This window comes from Callorhinchus milii, unplaced genomic scaffold (genome assembly GCF_018977255.1).
Source record: "Callorhinchus milii isolate IMCB2004 unplaced genomic scaffold, IMCB_Cmil_1.0 Scaffold1, whole genome shotgun sequence".
Classification (NCBI taxonomy): domain Eukaryota; kingdom Metazoa; phylum Chordata; class Chondrichthyes; order Chimaeriformes; family Callorhinchidae; genus Callorhinchus; species Callorhinchus milii.
This window is the reverse complement of record NW_024704742.1, coordinates 133,721,596-133,735,444: the sequence shown is the minus strand read 5'-3', so window position 1 is coordinate 133,735,444 and position 13,849 is coordinate 133,721,596. Positions and strand designations below refer to the sequence as shown.

General features: G+C 41.8%; 1 protein-coding gene and 1 non-coding gene across 2 annotated transcripts in view; both read right to left on the bottom strand.

Moving 5' to 3' along the window:
* LOC103184889 (A disintegrin and metalloproteinase with thrombospondin motifs 12-like) overlaps window positions 1-13,849 on the bottom strand; it is a 201,510-nt gene that overhangs the window by 18,106 nt on the left and 169,555 nt on the right.
* Window positions 2,631-2,702, bottom strand: trnae-cuc. The gene has a single exon. It is a non-coding gene; the product is annotated as a tRNA-Glu (tRNA).

The following is a 13,849-nucleotide window of genomic DNA, read 5'->3' as shown; positions in this document are numbered from 1 at the left end:
AGCTCATCACACTCTTTCTTACCAAAGGAGGTTTACTCAACATTAATTGCTTAATCAAAGGGAATAAAATCATTTGAAGTGCATTTCATTGATACTTGATTGAAAAATTAAATTAGGGTATTGTCTCCATCTGTTAATGTCTCAATCGCCGAGCTTTCAGGCAAAGTCAGCTGTTTCATTGTTATTGAAAAATGTTGTAACATGAATTAAAATGTGTTGATTTAATATTCATAATCAGCTAGTTTAATATAAGATGATAGAAGACTGTTTGCTGTTACTTTTGCCCTTTATTTTGAGTTAATAACCCAACTCTTTGCTTCATCTCATTAACCCCCCCATGTTTCGAATGTTAAAAATACTCTGAATAGTTGGCATTTTACTTGTTTATTCGGAGACTAATAGGGAATTTCGAAAATAATAATAATAATCATTGCATTTGATATGTTGTGGAGTCCTGTAGCTCAGTGGTTAGAGCACTCGCTTTGCAAGCGAGAGACCTGAGTTCAATTCCAGGCAGAGCGAAACCTTGGGCAAGTTTCCTTACTCCACACAGAGCCAAATAATAATCCCTCCAAAAACACAAAAACAATAATAAATTGGTCTTTTTCAATCTACGACTGTTTGTGGGACATTGCTGTGCGCAATTGGCTGCCGCATTCACCCACAAATATACGGTCAATTCACTTTACAGTGTGTTCTGTGAAACGCTTTGGGACGTCCTCCTGACGTGAAAAGCGCTATATCAAATGCAAGGATTATTATCATTATTATTATTATCACTTTGAACAAGGCAGCTAATTTGTGCATAGCAATGACCCACAAACAGCTAAGTTTGAGTCACTGGAAGGGCAAACAACAACAACAAGATTCCATTTATAGAGCGCCTTTCACATCTGGAGGACGTCCCAAGGGAGAAATTCCCTTCTTTTTCAAATAGGGCTGCGGGATCTTCAATGTCAACCCAGACAGGACCTTGCTTTAATGTCATATCCGAAAGACGGCACCTCTGACAATCCAAAACTCTTCCCAGGTGTGTCAGCCGAGTTTTTGTGTAAAAAGCTCTGCCATGGGGCTTGAACCCACATGCTTCCAACACAGAGACGAGAGTGTTTGTGACTGAGGCACACTGACACCTAGTAACTAAATCCATAGGGTGATTTATACATCAGATCCCTACATGAAAAAGACCATTCATAAGTCAAATTTCTACAACACCACAAGTATCGACCATTTAGACTATTCACATCTTTGTATATCACTACAGTGCCCTTGCCAGTTTCTGAACTCACTATCTCTTTCTTTGACAGTCAATAACAAACCATTTACAAAAAGACAATTAAAGCTAAATTAAAATTTAGATGGGACCGCCAGGGAGGTGGAAGGCGAACTAGATGGATCTTGGCCTTTTCTCGTCTAGCATTTCTTGTTCTTATGAAATCTGTTCTTTGATTCTTTCTCAAAATGTGGGTCATTTGAAAGGTTATGTGATTAGATGTCAGCCTGGCTCAGTCGCTACCACTATCACCTTTGATCAGACAGGATAGAGGTTTGGAGATGTCAAGAACAATTTCAGGATAGGCACCAGGAGATTTTCTTTATTCAGAGGGTGAAGTCTTTTAGCTCAGTGGTTGGAGCACTCGCCTCGCAAGCGGGACGACCTGGGTTCGATTCCCGGGCTGGGCGAAACATCAGTCAAGTTTCCGTACTCCACACACCTCTGTTTACCTAGCAGTAAGTAGGAACCCGTTTGTTAGTCGAATGGCAGATCGCTTTTCCGGGGGTAATAATCCCTTAAAATATAAATACATAATTTGGTCTCTCAATCCACAACTGTTTATGGGACACTGCTGTTTGCAATTGGCTGGAGCGTTTCGCTCACAAAATGTACAGTCAAATCATTTTGACAGGAAGAGTAATTATGCCCAGGACATTGGGACTCATTTAAACAGCCAGCCTAATGCTGTGATGGGGGACAATAGGGTAGGTATTCTGGAAAGATGAGATCGGATGGGCTGTATGGCATTCGTCATTGTAAAAATCTGTGGATTCAAGCCCCAAGTTAAGACGTTGAGCTCATAACCTAAGCTGCTACTCCAATACAGTGAGAGTTGGACTGCGCATTGTTGGGAGTCTTTAAGCCAAGATGTTGTCTGTCTGTTTGTTTGTTCAGGTGGTACAATTCGAAAGAGGAGTTTTTCCCATAGCCCTGACCAACAGATAAAATTGAACATTCACTTCATTGGCTGTTTTGGAACATTACTGTGCACACCTACCCTTCCAGTTCTACTATCGGAGCAATCTCTGCCCTGACTCTCTGGAACTCCATCTCGGAGACCCTCCACCTCGTCCCCACCCTTGCCTCCTTCAAGGCCCACCTCAAGATTTTAATAATAATAATGTTCCTTGCATTTTACATAGCGCTTTTCACGTCTTCAAGACCTCTCAAAGCGCTTCACAGAATATACCGTAAAGTGAATTAACTATATATTTGTGGGCGAAAATACGGCAGCCAAATTGCGCACAGCAATGTCCCACAAACAGTCATGGGTTGAAGTGACCAATTTATTATTGTTTTTTTTTCTTGAGGGATTATTATCAGGCGTGTGGACTAAGGAAACTTGCCCAAGGTTTCGCCCTGCTGGGAATCGAACCCAGGTCTCTCGCTTGAGAGGCGAGTGCTCTAACCACTGAGCTACAGGACTCCACGACCACTGAGCTACAGGACTCCAACTTCCTCTTCGACGACAGCTTTAGTCGTCCTCCCACCCCTACCTCTCTTCTTCTCCGTCACTCTTGACTCCATCCTTTAAACCACTGAGTGTCCAGCGCCTTGGGACTCCCTCCGGATGTGAAAAGTGCTATATAAATGCAGTTTTTTGTTGTATAAAATAGAATTATTTTTAATAAATTACAATACAAATTTGATTTTAAATTCTGCTGTCTATAAATTAAATTAGTTCAGTTTATTTCTCGTTGGATGTCAATTGCAAGCGTACAGTGTATATCATCATTAATTCAAGCATTTACAAATCTTGCAAATAAAATCCCCATAATTTGCAAGTTAGGGCTAGAGGCAAGTGGATGCAGTCATAGCTGTGTAGTATAACCATGTGGAGAAGGAGACTAGTAAAAAGAAAGTAGAGCATTTTGAAAAGGATTATCATAATGATAATACTTTCGTTTGATATAGCGCCTTATCAGGTTTTCGAGATGTCTCAAAACGCTTCACAGAATATACTGTATATTTTGTGGGCAAAACGCCCAGAAGGCTTTTGGCTTGCTGTTAATGTTAACCGTGGAATGCTCATGTTTTTAAATTCACACGCTGTTGTAATGCAAGAGAGCAAACAAAAGAGAAAGATATTGTGTTCGGAAACGGGCAAGGACACAGGGTTAATACACAAAGACATGAGTAAAATAACATCAGTAAGCGGAACATCTCAAAACTTCACAGGATATACTGTGAAGTGCAGAGACTCTATTTTGCAGGCGAATGTGACAGCAAATTGTTACAGAACAAACAGCCATGAATTAAGTGAATCACAATATTTTTGGGGGGTCAACTGCAACAATTACTTATTGCAAAAGGGATTAAGGGATATGGGGATAAGGCAGGGTTAGGTTATTAGCTGGAGTTAGATTAGAAGATCAGCCATGATTGAATGCCAGGGTAGGCTCGAAGGGGCGAATGGCCTACTCCTGCTCCTACATGTTATGTTATGTCTGGTACATGAGGAAACCCATTGCCATGCATCCAAATCTTGTAAGACTTGTAAGAAAGATAGATGCCCATGGTATAAAAGGAAGAGCGGCAGCATGGATTCAGAACTGGTTGGAAGACAGAAAGCAGAGAGTTGTGGTGAACGGCTGCTTTTCTGACTGGAGGGAACTGTAGTGGCATCCCCCAGGGATCGGTATTAGGACCACTGCTCTTCTTATATACATAAATGATCTGGACTTAGGTATAGCAAGTACCATTTCCATTTGCGGACAACACAAAGTTAGATAGGGTGGTAAACAGTGAGAAGGATAGTGGCCAACTGCAGGAAGACATAGACAGAATGGTAAAATGGGCAGACACATGGCAGATGAGTTTCAATGTAGAGAAATGCGAAGTAATGGATTTTGGTAGAAAGAATGAGCGGAGGCAATACAGGCTGGTAATACAACCTTAAGGGGGGTAAAAGAACAGAGAGACCTGGGGGGTGCAGGTAAATGAATCCTTGAAGGTGGCAGGACAGGTAGATTAAGCTGTAAAAAAGGCAAATAAGATTCTAGGCTTCATATAATAATAATAATAATAATAATAATAATCCTTGCATTTGATATAGCGCTTTTCACGTCGGGAGGACGTCCCAAAGCGCTTCACAGAACACTGTAAAGTGAATTGACTGTATATTTGTGGGTGAACGCGGCAGCCAATTGCGCACAGCAATGTCCCACAAACGGTCATAGATTGAAAATTACCAATTTATTATTGTTTTTGGTTTTGGAAGAATTATTATTAGGCGTGTGGAGTAAGGAAACTTGCCCAAGGTTTCGTCCTGCCTGGAATTGAACTCAGGTCTCTCGCTTGCAAACCGAGTGCTCTAACCACTGAGCTACAGGACTCCACAAAGGGTAGATACCAAGGGTAGATGATATTACTAAATTATTTGACCAAAATCAGAATTCATTTAGAAGACCCAAATTCAAACTCTTCAAAAAATTAATATAATACTACAATGAGCAAGACAGATTTTGAAGGATTTAAAGTATAGCGACTGTATTTCGTAGGCCAACGTGGCAGCCAGCTAGATGATAACATGTATCTAATACCCTTTCAAAAACTGTTGTACAAGAGTCAGGAGGTTATGATTAACCTATATAAAACACTGGTTTGGCCTCAGTTAGAATACTGCACCCAGTTTTGGGCACCACACTATAGGAAGGATGTTAAGGCATTGGAAAGGGCGCAGAGGAGATTTACGAGGATGGTACCAGGAATGAGGGACGTTGATTATGAGGAAAGGCTCGAGAGGCCGGGATTATTCTCATTGGAGCAGAGAAGATTACGAGGAGACCTAATAGAGGTCTTCAAAATCATGAGGGGATTTGATAGGTTGGAAAGGGAAAAACTGTTTCCACTGGTGGGTGTGTCGGTGACTCGAGGTCACAGATTCAAAATAGTCTCTAAAAGAAGCAGAGGGGAGGCGAGAATTTTTTTTTTCACGCAGCGAGTTGTTCGAATCTGGAACGCATTGCCTGAACGGGTGGTCGAGGCCGATTCTATAACTACTTTTAAAAACGCATTGGATGGGTATTTGAGGAGAACGGGTTTTCAGGGTTACGGGGAAAGGGCTGGGGAGTGGGATTGACATTAATTGCTCTATTCAAAGAGCCGGCACAGACTTGATGGGCCGAATGGCCTCTTTTTGTGCTGTACAATTCTATGATTCTATGAAATCAGACTGAGAGTTCCTGGCATGCCACGAACACACAGAGTTTTAGGTGTAAAGGAATTAATTTTTTTTGCCCACAAAATGTACAGTCAATTCACTTTACAGTATATTCTGTGAAGTGCTTTGAGACTCCTCTTCGACGTGATAGGGCGCTATATCAAATGCAAGGATTATTATTATTATGAACACTCCCCCAGCTCTGCACTGGAATGTCATCTTAGACTTGGAGCCCAAAATTATAATAATACTTGCATTTGATATAGCGCTTTTCATGTCTTCTAGACATCCCAAAGCGCTTCACAGAATATATGGTAAAGTGAATTGACTGTATATTTGTGGGCGAACGCGGCAGCCAATTGCGCACAGCAATGTCCCACAAACAGTCATGGATTGAAAATGACCCATTTTATTATTGTTTTGTTTTTTGAAGGGATTATTATTAGGCGTGTGGAGTAAGGAAACTTGCCCAAGGTTTCGCCCTCTGCCTGGAATTGAACTCGGTCTCTCACTTGCTAAGCGAGTGCTCTAACCACTGAGCTACAGGACTCCACAAAGTTGTGATATGAACCCACAAGCTTCTGACTCAGGCAGGAATGCAACCGATTGAACTATGTTGACGCACAAAGATTATTAAATCTTTGCTGAAAACATTTTTGTATGGTGGCAGTCCCCTTACAACATTAATTTATTCTCTTTTTCTATGATTTCTAATCTCGTTCACAGAGTGAGTCCCAGTGACACCAATGGTGAGAGAAAACGGTTTAAGGCAAGGAGTTTTTGAATCAGATGATGCAAAGTGGTTGAATTTGCATAGCACTGTGGAAATGATTGAATTACTTAAGTACTCTGAGTTAATAACTGCATCTCTATCAAAGGCAATTGAATTCTACTCAAGTGCTGTGGGACTGCTCCATTGTGGGATCATAAGACCCCAACGTTAGTATGGATGAAATGTGCTCCAGTGTCCTGGTCTCAAACACCCTCCCTTTTAAGGTTCCAGTCGTTAATTAATAATAATAATGCTTGCATTTGATATAGCGCATTATCACTTCTTCGGGATGTATCAAAGCGCTTCAACAGAATATACTGTAAAGTGAATTGACTATATTTTGTGGGTGAAACGCGGCAGCCAATTGCACACAGCAATGTCCCACAAGCAGGCGTGGATTGAAGTGACCAATTCATTATTTTTTTTTGAAGGAATTATTACCCCCGGAAAAGCGATCCCCCAATCGACCAACAATCAGGTTCCTAATTACTGCTAGGTAAACAGAGACGTGTGGAGAAAGGAAACTTGCTCAACATTTTGCCCAGCAAGAATCGAACACAGGTCTCTCGCTTGCAAGGTGAGTGCTGTAACCACTGAGTTACTGGACTAATTAACCCTCTTGGGTCACAAAAAAATTCCTGAGAAGTTAAACGAAAGGTCTCATCTGCTTGTTCAATGATCCTGCAGCACTAGTCAAAAAAGAAAAGAGTTTCTCCAGGTGTTGCGGCTAACAATTCAACAGTTAAAATTGGTCATTCACTTCATGGGTTTGTGGGACATTGATGTGGGCAAACTGGTTGCTGCTATCACCTATAAGTAGACAGTCACTGCACTTTCCGTGAAGTGCTTTGAGACGTTTTGTCTTTGTAGGAACTGCTTCAAATGAAAAAATCCAAGAAAAAATCTATCAGAAAATAAACAGAAATATAAAGCAATTTGAAAACAAACTGATTTTGTGGAATAGTTATATGACCATTGATCGGTATTGATGAGTTGTCTCTGCCTTTATTAATTAGTCTTATTGATGTATATTATTGATTTAATAAATCAGCAAAAAAATTCCCAAACTGGCTCTCTCAATATTTATAATCTTAATGACTGAAAATTCTCTTTAAATCTATACTGGTACCAGTGGAGCTCTCTGGTCTAATCCAAATACCTTGTTCTTTAAAAAATTATACTAATAATCCTTGCATTTGATATATCACCTACACATCTTTGAAGTGTCTCAAAGCGCTTCACAAAATATACTGTAAAGTGGATTGACTGTGAATTTTCTGGGCGAAATGTGGCAGTCAGTTGCTCACAGCAGTGCCCCACCAACAGTCATGGATTGAGTGACCAAACTTTTTTTTTGAAGGGATTATTACCACTGGGAAGCGATCCACCAATCCACTAACAACCAGGTTCTTACTTACTAGTAGATGAACAGAGGCGTGTGGTGTAAGGAAACTTGCCCAACATTTTACCGTGCCCGCGAATTGAAACCAGGTCCTCCGCTTGTGAAGCGAGTGCTCTAACCATTAAGCTACAGGACTCTCACAGGTCTGATAATATTTCTGGTTTTAATGGGAGCTGCAATGGAGAGGTTAAATTGATCTGGACTTCTTTGGGTTAGGGAGGGGAAAATCAGCCAGGGTTCTAGCTACTGGTTCCCTCTGGAGCACCCTTTCATATTAATGCACTGCAAGTGGATTAGGAGAGCTCAGGCCTGGCTGTGGCTTCCACCACAGTTGGCTATTGCGCCGGATGCATTGAAACGCACGCCACTATTCAGTTTTCCTATTTGTAAAGCACCAGCCAACTTGCACGCAGCAAGGTCCCATAGACAGCCAGGAAGGAGAAATTAATTTATCAGGTTTTATTTGGGTCAGCTGGGTGTCTGACACTTGCAGAAACCCATCACCGTGCTTGGAGTATCCAAACCTAACTGAGAGTTCCGTGCATCCCACCTACATATAAATGATCTGGACTTGGGTATAGCAAGTACCATTTCCAAGTTTGCGGACAACATAAAGTTAGATAAGGTGGTAAACAGTGAGAAGGATAGCAGCCAACTGCAGGAAGACATAGACAGAATGATAAAATGGGCAGACACATGGCAGATGAATTTCAATGTGGAGAAATGCGAGGTAATGAATTTTGGTAGAAAGAATGAAGGGAGGCAATATAGGCTGGTAATACAATCTTAAGGGGGGTGAAGGAAAAGAGACCTGGGGGTTCAGGTAAATGACTCCTTGAAGGTGGTAGGATAGGTAGATAAAGCTGTAAAAAGGGCATATAGGATACTAGGCTTTATAAATAGGGGCATAAAGTACAAGAGTCAAGAGGTTATGATTAACCTATATAAAATACTGGTTAGGCCTCAGTTAGAATACTGCACCCAGTTCTGGGCACCACACTATAGGAAGGATGTTAAGGTATTGGAAAGGGCGCAGAGGAGATTTACAAGGATGGAACCAGGAATGAGGGACCTTGATTATGAGGAAAGGCGAGAGAGGCCGGGATTATTCTCATTAGAGCAGAGAAGGTTACGAGGAGACCTAATAGAGATTTTCAAAATCATGAGGGGATTTGATAGGTTAGAAAGGGAAAAACTGTTTCCACTGAAGGGTGTGTCGGTGACTCGAGGTCACAGATTTAAGATAGTTTCTAAAAGAAGCAGAGGGGAGGTGACAAGAAATGTTTTCAAGCAGCAAGTTGTTCGAATCTGGAACGCATTGCCTGAAAGGGTGGTGGAGGCCGATTCGATAACAACTTTTAAAAACGCAGTGGATGGGTATTTGAGGAGGACGAGTTTGCAGGGTTATGGGGAAAGCCTGGGGAGTGGGGTTGACATTGCATTGCTCTTTTCAAAGAGCTGGCACAGACTTGTTGGGCCGAATGGCCTTTTTTTTGTGCTGTATGATTCTATGATACAGATGGAAATTCTGATGTTTGGAATTCAATGCGCACTCTCTCCCTAGAGAAAAATATCCTGCTTACCTAATTCCAGAGAGCACATATTGGCAAGAGCCAAGACTTGGGGTCTCCAGAGTATGTTTTAGTGTAGTTCTGGTGTTTAATTAGCTAAAACCACATAACTTGACATTGAAAGCACTGTCTGGCAAGCTTCCTGCTGCTTGTTGACTTAAGGAACAACTTGATTCCTTTCAACCAGCGCCATGGGATCTTTAACATTCAACTCATCAGCATAAGAGTACTGAGATCAACCTCAGAACAGTTATCATCCCATCAGTTCAGTGCTCCAGCAATGCTGCATCTCAACGATTGACAAACACTGGAAGTCTGAAAAGCCTCAACATGGGGCTTGAACCCATGAACCTTCTGACCCAGATACAAGACTGAGCCAGTCTGATAACTGCTTTTCATCCCGAGTCTTTACATCTGGTGCGACTAATTAACCAAATGGACGACATAAGCAGGCTCTGTTTAAAGAAAGGAAATTTGTGTAACTATCTGCATATTAGACTCCAGGTTATGGTCCATGACGACAATTAAGACACAGAAATGGAATTCGCAATGAGTCATTATCATGTTTAAGTCAGCCTGAATATAATTGTGTGCCTAATTATTTATTTATAAGGTCATCTTTCACACAAACTAGCAGTTGGTGTTTCTTGATCGTTGATGAAAAGCGATTTGCTACCAGCTTTCCATCTGCATAGTGTCGTGACTGGTGTGTGGACATGAGTGGCATTGAATTAATGGCATAAGAGCACTGAACGCATTCATTTAAATATCTTAACCTCATGTTTCACAGATGTTACTTGAATCCTCATTCTTAATTCACATGTTTCCCAGCTGCTTTCTCCTGTTTCCTAGTTCTTTTCAAAACTGAATTTAAATTTATTTTTTACAGTAGAATGCCAACTATCCTTCAAACACAGATTAGATAGTTTTCTTTTAGGAAATAACATTATGGGATACAGTACATAGGTAGTTTGGGATATATGTGCATGCGACCCCCAGGAAGGTGAAAGGCGAACTTGTGGAGTCCTGTAGCTCAGTGTTTAGAGCACTCGCTTTGCAAGCGGGAGACCTGAGTTCAATTCCAGGCAGGTCAGGGCAAAACCTTAGGCAAGTTTCCTTACTCCACACGCATAATAATAATCCCTCCAAAACCAAAAGCAATAATAAATTGGTCATTTTCAATCTACGACTGTTTTTGGGACATTGCTGTGCGCAATTGGCTGCCGCGTTCACCCACAAATATACGGTCAATTCACTTTACAGTGTGTTCTGTGAAACGCTTTGGGACGTCCTCCCGACGTGAAAAGCGCTATATCAAATGCAAGGATTATTATTATAGATGGACTTCAGTCTTTTTATCGTCTAGCATTTCCTATGTTCTGATGTTCTTGTTCACATCTATTTATTTGAATGTCAGACTATTTCCAAGTCCATTTATCCCAAGTCTGTTTATCCGCCATGTCTGTTTAACCTGTGTCAGTTTATCCGCAACTTTATTCATCCCCATGTCCATTTTTCACCATGTCAGTGTATGAACATGTCTACTCATCCCCAAAGAGAACCATTTCAGAAATTAGACGCGGGTTTGCTCAATACAGGCACAAAACAAATTCACAGTTTTGTGCATGTGTAAAGTTGGGCATGGTTGGGAGAGACACTTTGACCTGACCACATTGTTTCGCCCACAAAATATACAGTCAATTCACTTTACAGCATATTTTGTGAAGCAATTTGAGATGTCTCGAAGAGATGCTGTGCGCAACTGCCACTTTTCGCCCACAAAATACATGTCACTCCACTTTGCAGGAAATCCTGTAAAGTGCTTTGAGATGTCTCAGTGACATGGTAAAGCACTATATCAAATGCAAGGATTATTATAATTATTGAGCACTGCAATAAACTGTAGGCTTGGGATATTATCTGGGGGATTGTTGGCCAGGTTACTGGGAGAGAAAAACTTCCTTCTCTTTCCAAGTACACCATCAGACCATATTGAGGGGGTGAATGGCCTACTCCAGCTCGTACGGCCCCTCGAGCCTGCCCCACCATTTAATAACTTCATGACTGATCTTCTAACCTAATTCCATTTACTCGCCCTATCCCCATATTCCTTAATAGTCCCACAAGATCTTATATGTCCATTGAAACAAGCAAACAAGATCTCAGTTAATGCCTCATCTGAAGGACGGAGGGGAGAAATAAGAAAGTTGCTATTTATTCGTAGAGAACGTTTTTTTTAATAGAACCTCTCTCAAGTGAACGGTGCAATCTCAAATCATTGCTCCTATCAAAACCAATCTGTTCAAAAGCGACTATCAAAAGATGTTGTCAGTTCTTTAATAAAACTCAGCCTTTCTTCTCAGTACCCTGCCCTTTGCAATATCTTTCATTTCCTGATTTGATCCATAATCAGTGTGACCACTCAGAAATTCTGGTCGCTTTGATCTCAACTTCAGTTTTGCTTCCTGGATTTATTGCTTTTGTGGTTGGAAATTCCTTTACTGAATGGTCAAATTGAGCCTCTGATAAGACTTATTGATGCGCTGAACACTGACTCCTCTGAAGGCTTGTCTCTTTCTACGCATTTGAGGTTGCTGGACCAAAGAACACCAACAAGATTGATACAGTGTATTTGATCTCATCCATCCAGAAAACTCACATATTACTGTCCTCCTGTTTCACCATTAGGCTGGTTGTTAAATGCACACAATCTATTGGTTTCAACCACCCTGCAGTTGTTGATCGCTCTCCGTGTAAAGAACTGCTTTAGTCTTAAAACTGCCATTCACAAATTCTCGGTCAAGTTTCCTTGTTCCACACACCTCTGTTTACCGAGCAGTAAGTAACCCGGTTGTTAGTCATTTGGCAGATCATTTTCCGGAGATAATAATCCTTTCAAAAAAGTAATAATTTGGTCACTCAGTCCACGACTATTTGTGGGACACTCGTGGGCACAATTGGCTGCTGCGTTTCGCCCACAAAATATACAGTTATTTCACTTTACAGTGAAATACTTTGAGATGTCTGAACAACTTGATAAGACATTATATCAAATGCACGGATTGACTGCATGTTTGTGACTGCGTGTTTGTAAGCAAATACAACAATTTGCAAACAGAAAGGGCTCCCAAACCACTGGATATAACCAAAGATCATATGGTGCTGTTCTAAAAGAGAAAGGAGTTAACCCCTAAAAGTCATTTAAGCACCCCAAGACCCCAATTACAAGACTAGCTCTACATAAATGCAAGTTGTTGTTGTTGAGTTTCTCCCAGTGACAACAGTCCCCTCAAATAAACTTATTATCTGTATTTGCTTCATGGCAATGGGATATTGCTGTGCGCAAATTGACTGCCTCATCCACCTACACTGGACTCAATGGAAAAAAATTCTGTGAAGAGCTTTGAGATGTTTCAACCTAGTATGACTCTATATTACATGTAAAGCTTATTATTATTTACTGGGCTCTGGCCTGCTTCAAGTCTTCCACCTCGTCCTCTCTACCATTGGCGGGCGGGCCTTCAGCCACTCTGCCCCCACCCTCTGGAACTCCATCCCGCAGTCCCTCTGCCTCACCCCTTCCCATGCTCCTTCAAGACCTATCTCAAGACCCTCCTCTTCGACCGTGCCTTCGGTCATCCTCCTTCCACCCCTGCCCCCACCCTCCCCGACCCCAACCCCCAGCTCAGGTCTGAAACACTGATTGTCCAGCACCTTGGGATACCCTCCCAATGTGAAAGGTGCTATACAAATGTAATTTTGTTATTGTTGTGTTATTGGCATATCCAAAGTATTACTCCATCCCATTAATACCTTACGTACCTTTGGAGTGATCCCTCTCAGCTCTTTCTCCTTGCATCCTCCAGATAAATTGGGTCATTTGTATTTGATGGACATTGCTACATGAAAATTCACTGGTTGACTCAACGTATGTAAGAAAAAACTTGGTATAAAGACGAGGGACAAAGGAACATGAGAGGGAAATTGGGGCTCGGATGGAGTATAAAACTGGCCCGGATTAGTTGCGCCAAACAGCCTGTTTCCGTGTAGTTATGTAGTTTATGGTGTGAGCACAATTTCCCAGCTGCTGAACTGTACTGATTTGGTAATATACCCTGACATCCTGTTTAACTTTTTTTTGCTGCCTCAAGTGGCGAGCAACTGGATAATCTAAGGTGCTTTGAGCTGTACCATTGTATTTGATGTGTTGCTCCTAAACTCGCTTTGTACTGACTTTTGTAGTCTATGAATTCTTTGCACTGTCTTTACTGGTAGCTACATTGCTGCTGGTCTTATCAAGTCAGCAGCTTAGCTGTATAATACAATATCAAATGTCACTTCTAAAGCACCTTTCACTTTAGAAGAACGTCCCAAGACGCTGAACAGTCAGAGATTAGGACCCGAGCAGGCTGGGTACTGGTTGGGATCACGGAGGGTGGAGGGCAGAGAGGGTAAGAGAGTGGCCGAAGGCAGAGTCAAAGAGGAGGGTCTTGAAACGTGCCTTGAAGGAGGCAAGAGAGGGAGCGAGGCAAAGAGAATGTGGGATGGAGTTCCAGAGGGAGGGGGCAGAGAGGCTGAAGGCCCGACTGCCGATGATGGGGCAGGTTGGGCAGGGGACATGGAGTAGGCTGGAGTCTGCTGAGTGGAGGGAATAGACAGGTTGATA